This window comes from Rana temporaria, chromosome 4 (genome assembly GCF_905171775.1).
Source record: "Rana temporaria chromosome 4, aRanTem1.1, whole genome shotgun sequence".
NCBI lineage: Eukaryota > Metazoa > Chordata > Amphibia > Anura > Ranidae > Rana > Rana temporaria.
The window spans coordinates 59,046,046-59,058,589 of NC_053492.1; the positions used below are offsets into that span (position 1 = coordinate 59,046,046).

Below are 12,544 nucleotides of genomic sequence, written 5' to 3' on the forward strand. Positions count from 1 at the left end.
AGCCCGCCCACTGTCGGAGTGCCCGCCCAATGAGGTGTCGGAGGAGAGAAGTGATCGGAGTTCGGGCTGTGTGTGAGTACCGATCCCGGGTGTGCGGGTGTATACTAGGGTGGTGGGGGGAGGGCTGTACCCATACAATGTAAGCTCCGTACTATGGTGGGTGTCTGGTGTCGCAGCATCGCTGGGTGCAGATCTCAGTCTATGATCACATGTCTATAGATCGCCATACACTGTACGATCCCATACAAAGTCACTGCGTTGTATCCTATGGCGCTCACACACTACATGGGGGGATGGTGGATTGTATAGTGTGTGGTCTACTTATACAATCTCCTGTAATCTGCACATACACCATACAATCTCATTGTACAATCCACTTTATTAGATCTACTATTTTTTATTTATGGGCCTGCCTGATTGGATGAAAAGGTTTGTCCTCCTTTAACCACTTCACCTCCGGAAGATTTACCCCTCCTTCCTGACCAGGCCATTTTTTTTGCGATACGGCACTGCGTTATTTTAACTGCCAATTGCGCGGTCGTGCAACGCTGTACAGTGATCAGTGCTAAAAATATACACTGTGCTAATTTCACTGGCTGGGATCCATGCTTTACAGGAACACAGGATAAATCCCTTCCCTCCTGTCAGAACAGAAATCTGCCTTGTTTACATAGACAGACCACTGTTCTGCCTGTGTACCAAGGCATCAGCGGGTGCGGGCAGACAACGAGTCCACCGTACCCACCGATCAGCTCCTGCTGTATCCCTACAGGTATAGGCGCACCTGTAGGGAAAAGTGGCTGTACATGGAGATTGTATAGTCTATGGCCACCTTAAGGGTCACCATACAATCTCTGTACAATCAGCTTTAGTGTTACCAGAACGATGTAATATGACACACAATAATCTACCCAATCAGGCTGACCCATCTACTACATAGTCTATGGTAGATCTAAAAGAGATTGTGTGCAGACCATACACTGTACAATCTCCCATAGATCTACCATCAACCATGTAATATAAAGGCCAGCCGGCCTGGGTACACACGGATTGGATTGTAAGCTGTTACAGCGTGTTTTACCGCTCGGTGGTCCCGCGGCTCTCCTCTAACTCCAGTCACAATCCGGCCACCCCTTTCACTTCCTCCGCCCTGGAAAGTCTGCAATGTGGGGCACTGTAAGGCTGCAATGGGGGCACAGTGAGGCTGCAATGTGGGGCACGGTGAGGCTGCAATGTGGGGCACTGTAAGGCTGCAATGGGGGCACGGTGAGGCTGCAAGGTGGGGCACTGTAAGGCTGCAAGGTGGGGCACGGTGAGGCTGCAATGTGGGGCATGGTGAGGCTGCAATGATGGGCACAGGTGAGGCTGCAATGTGGGGCACTGTAAGGCTGCAAGGTGGGGCACGGTGAGGCTGCAATGTGGGGCATGGTGAGGCTGCAATGATGGGCACAGGTGAGGCTGCAATGTGGGGCACTGTAAGGCTGCAATGGGGGCATTGTGAGGCTGCAAGGTGTGGCACGGTGAGGCTGCAAGGTGGAGCATGGTGAGGCTGCAGTGTGGGGCACGGTGAGGCTGCAAGGTGGGGCACGGTGAAGCTGCAATGGGGGCATTGTGAGGCTGCAATGTGGGGCATGGTGAGGCTGCAATGATGGGCACAGGCCACGCTGCATTGATGGGCACAGGTGAGGCTGCAATGTGGGGCACGGCGAGCCTGCAATGTGGGGCACTGTAAGGCTGCAAGGTGGGGCATGGTGAGGCTGCAATGGGGGCATTGTGAGGCTGCAATGTGGGGCATGGTGAGGCTGCAATGATGGGCACAGGTCACGCTGCATTGATGGGCACAGGTGAGGCTGAATGTGGGGCACGGCGAGCCTGCAATGTGGGGCACTGTAAGGCTGCAATGGGGGCATTGTGAGGCTGCAAGGTGGAGCATGGTGAGGCTGCAAGGTGGGGCATGGTGAGGCTGCAATGATGGGCACAGGTCACGCTGCATTGATGGGCACAGGTGAGGCTGCAATGTGGGGCACGGCGAGGCTGCAATGTGGGGCACGCCGAGGCTGCAATGTGGGGCATGGTAAAGCTGCAATGTGGGGCACGGGGAGGCCGCAATGATGGGCACGGTGAGGCTTCAATGATGGGCACAGGTCACGCTGCATTGATGGGCACGGTGAGGCTGCATTGATGGGGCACAGGTGAGGCTGCATTAATGGGCATGGTCACGCTGCATTGATGGGCACAGGTGAGCCTACATTGATGGGCACGGTGAGGCTGCATTGATGGGCACAGGTGAGGCTGCATTGATGGGCACAGGTGAGCCTACATTGATGGGCACGGTGAGGCTGCATTGATGGGCACAGGTGAGGCTGCATTGATGGGCACAGGTGAGGCTGTGCTGAGGGGAGCTGACAAAGTTTTTGTTAATATTTATTTTTGCATAAAACATTTAAGTGTCATTTTATGAGATAATTTATGATTGCGTGATTAGGGGCGGGACAGGGTAAGGGTTGGGCGGGGCAACTGGTGGCGAGTAACCCTTGAGGACTGGCTAGTAGCTCAGGACCCTGGATCCAACAGTGGAGACTCTCTGCCACGATTGTGACTGCCCACCTTCCCCCTTAGATGTTCCAGCTGTTGTATTTGCCATCGTATGACGTCCAGTGGGGATGGCGGGAGCCCCTCATAATAGGTGTAGACCTGGGGGACCTCACATTTGGGTGGACTGACCCTTTAAAATGAAAACTGCTGCCACTTCCTCATAAATGTAGAAAGTGACAGATTTCTATGATGTTGTCACCTCCTCCACAGCGCAGTGACACCGTCATTATACGGGAGAGCCGCTCTGTCCTTGTTTAGAGTCACACTGGTCTGACCTGTTTGCTTGTCATTACACTGGGTGAGGAAGGACGGGCAGGTGGGAGGAAAGCAGGAAGTGGTGACTTGTTGTCATATAAGGCCATTGTGTGTTCCTGGCGTGTCTCCTCCAACCGACATTGAGGTAGGCCAATCACATTCTCCATCTACGTTCCTCTACCCGTTATTATCAGGAGGTGATCCCTCCTTGTTGTAGTCAGTGATCTCCATGTAGTCTCAGGCTATGGCACTTTCCAGGTGGTCTTCTTCACCATCCAGCCACTGCAGTGTATAGAAGGGACGTGTATGAGGGGTCTTCAAAAAGTTCTTTTTTACGTTTTGCAACTTCACCACAGCGACAACTCTTATGCCAGACAGACTAGTCACATGACATTCTCAGACTTGACCAATTACAGTGGGTGACCGCGATATTGTGTCAATCTCGCTCCCTTTCTCGGCGAGATTGACCACCTACGCCCGCAGACCCCGACAACCAATGGCCAGGGTTGTCGGGAAGAGGCCCTGTCCTTATCAACATGGGGACAGGGTGCTCTGGGGTGGGGGGGCCGCAGTGCGCCCCCCTGCCTAGAGCACCCAACCCCCCCATGTTGAGGGCCTGCGGCCTGGTACGGCTCAGGAGGGGCGGTAGCGCTCGCTCGTCCCCACTCCTTTCCTGACCGGCCAGGTGGCATGCTTTGGATACGGGTCTGGTATGGATTGTAGAGGGACCCCCTCGCCGTTTTTGCGGCGTGGGGGGGTTCTCCTTACAACCCATACCAGACCTAAGGGCCTGGTATGCCCCTGGGGGGGAACCCATGCCGTTTTTGTATTTAAAATTTGACGTGGAGTTCCCCCTCATGATTCATACCAAACACCGCAGCTAGAATTGGCGGGAATCCAAGTCGGATCCCCGTCACTTCTATGACGCTTTTGCTGGAATGTGCTTTTTCTATTCTAGCGAGTGTGAGATGTCGGCACCCTGTCGCAGAGAATCGGCGCGATGCTGTCGTGCTGGAAACACATTCTCGGCAACATGTACAGTACTGTACTACTCCTCCCGCCCTCACCGTTTCTAACAAAAATAGAAAAGTGTGGAAACTTTTTGAAGACCTCTGGTAGTAGTGATCGATCTCACATGGTCGCACAATGTTCCATTCATGTGTGACTGATCACAACAACATATTACTTGTGTAGTCCTCTCCATAGGGAGCCATGCGTTCTATTTGTTTAGCTATCATTTGCTACAACTATACCGGAAATCGCCAGTGTAGCCGTGGCCTATTTTGGTGACTGATCTCTTTAAGCTAGCCATACACAGATAGATTGTTGTTTTGAAAGTTCATCTACAATTCTGGCAAATTTGTCAGCACATTTGAACCACAAATATCCAATTGCCCTTTAAAATTGCACCCAGCATATTGCATATTTAGCAGTATATTGTATGTTATCCATATAGTTTATGCACAATATTACCAAAAGTATTGGGACGCCTGCCCTTACATGAACTTTAATGGCATCCCAGTCTTATAGGCAGATTCAGAAAGATTTAGGCCGGCGTATCAGTAGATACGCCGGCCTAAGTCAGAATCTGCGCCGACGCAGATTTATGCGTATTCTGGAAAACAGATACGCTTAAATTAGGCTCAGATACGAGCGGCGTAAGTGTCTTACACCGTCGTATCCTAAAGTGTAATTTTTAGGCTGACCGCTAGGTGGCGCTTCCATTGCGGTCGGCCTAGAATATTTAAATGAGTAGTTACGCCGATTCACGAACATACGCTTGCCCGACGCAGTAAAGATACGCCGTTTACGTAATGCATTTTCAGGCCTAAAGTTATACCATCAAATAGCTGGAATAGTAATGTTAAGTATGGCTGTCGTTCCCGCGTCGAAATTTGAAAATGTTACGTCGTTTGCGTAAGTCGTCCGTGAATAGGGCTGGACGTAATTTACGTCCACGTCCAAACCAATAGGACCGTGCGGCGTACTTTGCCGCAATGCACACTGGGATATGTACACGGACGGCACATGCGTCCGTGTACATATACGTCAAATACGTCAGGTCACCCCCCATTGACATAAAACACGCCCCCTTACGCCCGCCCGATTTACACTACGCCGCCGTAACTTTGCAGGCAAGTACTTTGTGAATCATGTACTTGCCTCGCTAACTTACGGCGGTGTAGTGTAAACACTATGCACTACGCCGCCGCAAAAAGTTAAGGCGGCCTTTCTGAATCCAGCTAAGAGTCTGTAGGGTTCAATATTGAGTTGGCCCACCCTTTGCAGCTATAACAGCTTCTACTCTTCTGGGAAGGCTGTCCCACAAGGTTTAGGAGTGTGTCTATGGGAATGTCTGACCATTCTTCCAGAAGCGTATTTGTGAGGTCAGGCACTGATGTTGGACAAGAAGGCATCCCAAAGATGTTCTATCAGGTTGAGGTCAGGATTCTGTGCAGGCCAGTCACGTTCCTCCACCCCAAACTCACTCATCCATGTCTTTATGGACCTTGCTTTGTGCACTGGTGAGCAGTCATGTTGGAACAGGAAGGGCCCATCCCCAAACTGTTCCCACAAAGTTGAGAGCATGAAATTGTCCAGAATGTTTTGCTATGCTGACGCTTTAAGAGTTCCCTTCACTGGAACTAAGAGGCCAAGTCCCCTGAGAAACAACCCCACACTATAATCCCCCCTCCACCAAATGATTTGGACCAGTGCACAAAGCAAGGTCCATAAACCTTCAAATCAGAAGCCTCTCTTAAGATCAAAGTCCCCCCCCTTTCACATCAGAGTTCCCCTCTTTCACATCAGAGGTCCTCTTGTTTTGCATCAGAAGTCCCCCTCCTTCACATCAGAGCTCCCCGCCCCCTTTCATCAGAGTCCCCCTTTCTCATGAGATATCGCTGTCAAATCAGAATCTCCCTTTCAGATCAAAGACACCCCTTTTATATCAGAAGTCCCCCTCCTTCACATTAGAGCCAACCCCCCCCCCCCCCATCAGAGTCTCCCTTTTAAGTCAGAAGCCCCCCTGACGCATCAGAAACCCCTCAGCGCATCAGAAGACTCCTTTCACATTAGAGCCCCACCTTCACATTAGAAGGCCCCCTATTTCCATCAAAAGCTCTGCCTCCCTTCACATCAGAGCCCCCCCCCCCCCACTTCCATCAGAGTGCCCCTTTCACAACAGATCTCCCTTTCACATAAGAATCCCCTGTTTAGATGAGTCAGCCCTCCTCCCTTCACATCAGAGTCCTAGTAGCAGACTATATGTGGCCCTTGGGCCGTAATTTGGGAACCAGGGGGCGGCCCATCCATCGCCACCTCCCCCTATGCATGTGTCCGGCCCCTTTCAGGACGCCGGATACATGGATTCCAATTGGGGGGGGGGGGTGTTTTTTTTGAAGCACCTGATTAGAGCCAGGGGCTCTAATAGGCTTCAAATTAGGGTGGGCTCAGGGCACAGAGCATGTGCTCACAGCCCACCCAGGTGTGTTAAAGCAGCGAATGAATATTCACTATTGTAACACTGATCCTCCTCCTGGCCAATCAAGAAGTGGGTTGTTTTGACACACGTCACCCAATTGGCTGAAAGGACAGGCGATTCTATTGGACGACTAGGAGGAGGAGAGGAGGCTGGAAGCCGCCGATGGAGGAGAGGACACAGAGACGTTGCCCACCACCTGCCTAGATGGTATAAGTACTGGACCAACCGGGGGGGGAGGGGGGTAGTTGTTTGTTTGCCACCACTGTTGGAGAGCCCCGGTTTAAAAGAACAAATATTCATGGCTACAAAAGTTCTGATCTAGGATGACATTTTTTCTAGCACAGAGCCATTACAATGATTTTCCCGACTGAGGACCTCATTACCTGTTATGCCGCGTACGCACGATCGGAAATTCCGACAAGAAAACCCTGGATTTTTTTTCTGACTGAATCTTGGCTCAAACTTGTCTTGCATACACACGGTCACACCAAATTCCGACCGTCAAGAACGTGGTGATGTACAACACTACGACGAGCCGAGAAAAATGAAGTTCAATGATTCCGAGCATGCGTCGACTTGATTCCGAGCATGTGTGTTTTGCACACAGACGATCGTAATTTCCGACAAGAACTTTTCCCGTCGGAAAATTTGAGAACCAGCTCTCAAATCTTTCTTGGCGGAAATTCCGATAGAAAAATTCCGACAGAGCCTACACACAGTCGGAATTTCCAACCAAAAGTACTTATTCATAAAAAAGGACCATGTGATCTTGATTTGTGTATGTAGTGATGGATATTGTGTTGTATTACTAGTGGTTTGTGTTGAGTTCTATAGACATTGTATGGATTTTATTCAACCTTTTTGTAGATTTCTACCTTTGTTTGTTCTGAAGGGATTGCTGTTTATTGCACCTTGTCCTCTGATTTCTGAATGGGAGGGCCAGACTTTATTATCCTGAGCAAAGGCAAAGTTACATTAGGAAAATCAGCAGCGTCTGCCTCCCTTTAGAAGAGGACAAGCCTTGGAGAGTATTTCAGCAAGAACCCAAACCTTGACTTGTATCTGCATAACCATGGAGGAAAGAGTTAAACCCCCAGAGCTAGCAGGTTTGTAGATACCAATAGGACACTAGTCATCCCACTGACACCAACCATGGGACACTATTCATCCCACTGACACCAACCATGGGACACTATTCATCCCACTGACACCAACCATGGGACACTATTCATCCCACTGACACCAACCATGGGACACTATTCATCCCACTGACACCAACCATGGGACACTATTCATCCCACTGACACCAACCATGGGACACTATTCATCCCACTGACACCAACCATGGGACACTATTCATCCCACTGACACCAACCATGGGACACTATTCATCCCACTGACACCAACCATGGGACACTATTCATCTCACTGACACCAACCATGGGACACTATTCATCCCACTGACACCAACCATGGGACACTATTCATCCCATTGACACCAACCATGGGACACTATTCATCCCACTGACACCAACCATGGGACACTATTCATCCCACTGACACCAACCATGGGACACTATTCATCCCACTGACACCAACCATGGGACACTATTCATCCCACTGACACCAACCATGGGACACTATTCATCCCACTGACACCAACCATGGGACACTATTCATCCCACTGACACCAACCATGGGACACTATTCATCCCACTGACACCAACCATGGGACACTATTCATCCCACTGACACCAACCATGGGACACTATTCATCCCACTGACACCAACCATGGGACACTATTCATCCCACTGACACCAACCATGGGACACTATTCATCCCACTGACACCAACCATGGGACACTATTCATCTCACTGACACCAACCATGGGACACTATTCATCCCACTGACACCAACCATGGGACACTATTCATCCCATTGACACCAACCATGGGACACTATTCATCCCACTGACACCAACCATGGGACACTATTCATCCCACTGACACCAACCATGGGACACTATTCATCCCACTGACACCAACCATGGGACACTATTCATCCCACTGACACCAACCATGGGACACTATTTCTCCCCCTGTCACCAACCATGGGACACTATACCTCCCGCCAGTCCTGTAATGACAGGGCAAGCAGCAGGAGAACCAGCACAAGCTCTGGAAAACCTATGAGATCTATACTCCTGGAAGTTTTGGTTTCTGCTGCCCGCTGCCCCGTCTGTACCAAGTCGGTCAGCAGGCATTTGCTGGGACCGGCTGTTCAGGATAGTGAATCACAGCACAGAGCCAGTATACACGTATCTGGATTTTATTTTACCAAAGACATATTTTGGTCTAAATTCATGAAGACATTTTTTTTTTTTTATGTATTTTATTGGATATATTTTATAGCAGAAAGTAAAAAATATTGATTTTTTTTTACAAAATCAGTGTTTTTTGGGGGTATGTTTTTTACATTTAAAATATTGTGTTTTTTTAAAACTTGTCACTCCTTTTTTCGTTTATATCATAAAAATGAAAACCCAGTGGTGATCAAATACCACCAAAAGAAAGCTCTGTTTGTGTGAAAAAGAGATGTACATTCCTTTTGGGTACAGTGTTGCATGACTGAGCAAATACCAGTTAACCACTTAAGACCCGGACCAAAATGCAGCTAAAGGACCTTGCCCCTTTTTGCGATTTGGCACTGCGTCGCTTTAACTGACAATTGCGCGGTCGTGCGACGTGGCTCCCAAACAAAATTGACGTCCTTTTTTTCCCACAAATAGAGCTTTCTTTTGGTGGTATTTGATCACCTCTGCGTTTTTTATTTTTTGCGCTATAAACAAAAATAGAGCGACAATTTTGAAAAAAATTCAATTTTTTTTGCTATAATAAATATCCCCCAAAAATATATATAAAAAAAAAGTTTTTTCCTCAGTTTAGGCCGATACGTATTCTTCTACCTATTTTTGGTAAAAAAAAATCGCAATAAGCGTTTATCGGTTGGTTTGCGCAAAATTTATAGCGTTTACAAAATAGGGGATAGTTTTATTGCATTTTTATTTTTTTTTATTTTTTTTACTACTAATGGCGGTGATCAGCGATTTTTATCGTGACTGCGACATTATGGCGGACACTTCGGACAATTTTGACACATTTTTGGGACCATTGTCATTTTCACAGCAAAAAATGCATTGTTTATCGTGGAAATGACAGTTGCAGTTTGGGAGTTAACCACAGGGGGCGCTGATGGGGTTATGTGTTCCCTAAAGTGTGTTTACAACTGTAGGGGGGTGTGGCTGTAGGTGTGATGTCATCGATTGTGTCCCCCTATTAAAAGGGATGACACGATCGATGCAGCCACAGTGAAGAACGGGGAAGCTGTGTTTACACACGGCTCTCCCCGTTCTTCAGCTCCGGGGACCGATCGCGGGACTCCAGCGGGCATCAGGTCCCGGTCACGGAGCTTCGGACCACACGGCTGGGTTTAAAGAGCAACGTACCTATACGTTGATGTGCCCAGCTGTGCCTTTCTGCCGACGTATATCGGCGTGAAGGGGTCCTTAAGTGGTTAAAGTAGCACAGTGCTGAATAGCAAAAAATGGCCTGGTCATAAAGGGGGTAAAATCTTCCAGAGCTTAAAGGGGAACTTAACCCATAACAACTTGATAAAAAAAAAATAATAATAATAATATTCTTTAGCAAGGAACTTATGCTACCAACATTAGTGTGTGCTGTAAATTGCCTCCAGCTTTGCTCCTGTTTCTTCTTGCTGGAGGCTGCCATTTTGCTGAAGCCCAGAACCCCTGAACAGCAGTAAATCATAAAGCGGAACTAAACCCATCGATTTAGCAGTTTAAAAAACAGTCACATTCCTGGAATGCTGGGATTGCTAAACTGTCACATTTGCTTGTGTCGGGAACCAAGCTGTCCAAACCAGAGCTTGACAAATTTGCTTGGAATCTAGGAGCCAGCTAAAAAAGTTAGGAGCCAGGAACCAGCCTCGTCCTGCCGAGCTTGCACTCAGAAGCAAACGCATACGTGAGTAGCGCCCGCATATGAAAGCGGTGTTCGCGAGGTATCGCCACGATTGGTAGAGCGAGAGCAATAATTCCAGCCCTAGACCTCCTCTGTAACTCAAAACATGGAACCTGTAGTTTTTTTTTAAACGTTGCCTATGGAGATTTTAAAGGGTAAAAGTCTGTCGCCATTCCACGAGCGGGCGCCATTTTGAAGCATGACATGTTGGACATCAATTTACTCGACGTAACATTATCTTTCAGAATATAAAAAAAATGGACTAACGTTACTGGTGTCTTATTTTTTTAATAAAAAAAAAAGTGTATTTTTTTTCCCAAAAAGTGCACTTGTAAGTCCGCTGCGCAAATACAGTGTGACAGAAAGTATTGCAACAACCGCCATTTTTATTCTCTAGGGTGTTAGAATAAAAAATATATATATAGGGCCAGATCCACAAAGAAGTTACGTCGGCGTATCTATTGATACGCCGCGTAACTTCTCGGATGCGCTGGCGTATCTTTTTTCTGTATCCAGAAAGCAAGATACGCCGGATTTTTGCTTAGATACGACTGACGTAAGTCTCTCACGTCGTCGTATCTTAGTTGCATATTTACGCTGGCCGCTAGGTGGCGCTTCCGTAGATTTACGCGTAGAATATGCAAATTAGGTAGATACGCCGATTCAGGAATGTACGTGCGCCCTGCGTATCTATATGCGTCGTTTGCGTAAGGCGTCGGACCGGCGTAAAGTTACCCCTGCTATAGTGAGGTGTACGCAATGTTAAGTATGGACGTCGGGACAACGTAAAATTTTCCGTCGTTTGCGTAAAACGTTCGCGAATAGGGCTTTGTGTAAGTTACGTTCACGTCGTCTAGGCATTGAGCGGGCGTAATTTAATTTGAAAATTCAACGTGATACTGAGCATGCGCGCGCATGTGCCGTTCGAAAAAAAGCGTCATTTACGTGGGGTCATGCTTAGTTTACATAAAACATGCCCCCCCTGTTCCTCATTTGATTTAGGCGCGCTTACGCCGGCACATTTACGCTACGCCACCGTAACTTTAGACGCAAGTGCTTTGTGAATACAGCACTTGCCTCTCTAAGTTGCGGCGGCGTAGCGTAAGTACGATACGCTATGCCCGCTTATATTTACGCCTATCTACGTAAATCTGGGCCATAATGTTTGGGGGTTCTAATTAGAGGGAAGGAGATGGCAGTGAAAACAGACAGGGGAAGCTCTATTAGCATTGCTGGTTGTCTTGTCATACCAGCGGCCACCACAAGATGGCGGCAGATTCCAGAAGAAACCATAGGCCTGCAGAAAGCCACAAAGCCGCTGCCTCAATTACCGGCTGGCGTGGCCCGATTCGATTCGCGCGGCGGGGGAAGTGAGGGCGCATGGAGACGCAGGATACCCCAGCTGTGCCGCCCCAGGTGCCAGGTCGCTAATTCTAGTCGCAATTGCGACCTGGCGCCCGGGTTTCGTTGAACCCTGTGTCAAACCATCAAATGGTTGGTGTCATAACTGATCACATGTGCAGCACCATGGCAGTGGCAGATCAAACAGAAGCAGCTTCATTGGCTGTAAAAGATAGGAGGGTTTAATTCTACTTTAAGTCTGTTAGCAGATCGACCTCTACAAACTCAACAGTGCCTAAAAATGTAGAGCAACTGAGCATGCGCATGCCGGGGACAGACAGTGTATTACTGGATTTAAAAGTATAAGCACTCACTTGTATTGTACATATCTATACCTGCAAAAGGGGCCAGCATGATGTCATCTAGCAGGACGTCATTTTCGGACTAAAGTTCCACTTTAAGTGGTTACATTGCAGTTGGATGAAAAAATGAGCAGTAAATATACATATGGTCAGAATTGATGTGGTTACTTGTGGTTTATGTGTAGACGCCTTCCATTGGCTGCACAGAGGAGACGGTTTCTTCATCTCCTTTTGTCCTGCATGTCATCAGAGTTTTCCTATTTCCACATACATCTATGTGAAAGGTGAGAAACTCTGTTTATTTGTATTGCTGTCTTTGTCTCTGTTGGACTTCCTGTTCAGGGAGCAATGCTGTCACTGGTAAAGGAAGTGACAGCAAATCTTCCCAGTGGGGACACAGACGGCAATAAAAGTTTGATTTTCTTTGGTACCGATCACTCGCTGTGTTCATTTATATATATATAT

General features: G+C 48.2%; 1 protein-coding gene across 1 annotated transcript in view; it reads left to right on the forward strand.

The window, feature by feature from the left end:
- The window catches only part of ENPP4 (ectonucleotide pyrophosphatase/phosphodiesterase 4), a 33,916-nt gene continuing 21,372 nt past the window's right edge, over positions 1 to 12,544 (forward strand). Inside the window, exon 1 of the mRNA XM_040348439.1 lies at positions 1 to 72. The gene's annotated coding sequence lies outside the window, so the exon portion shown is untranslated. The remainder of the gene's footprint in view (positions 73 to 12,544) is intronic.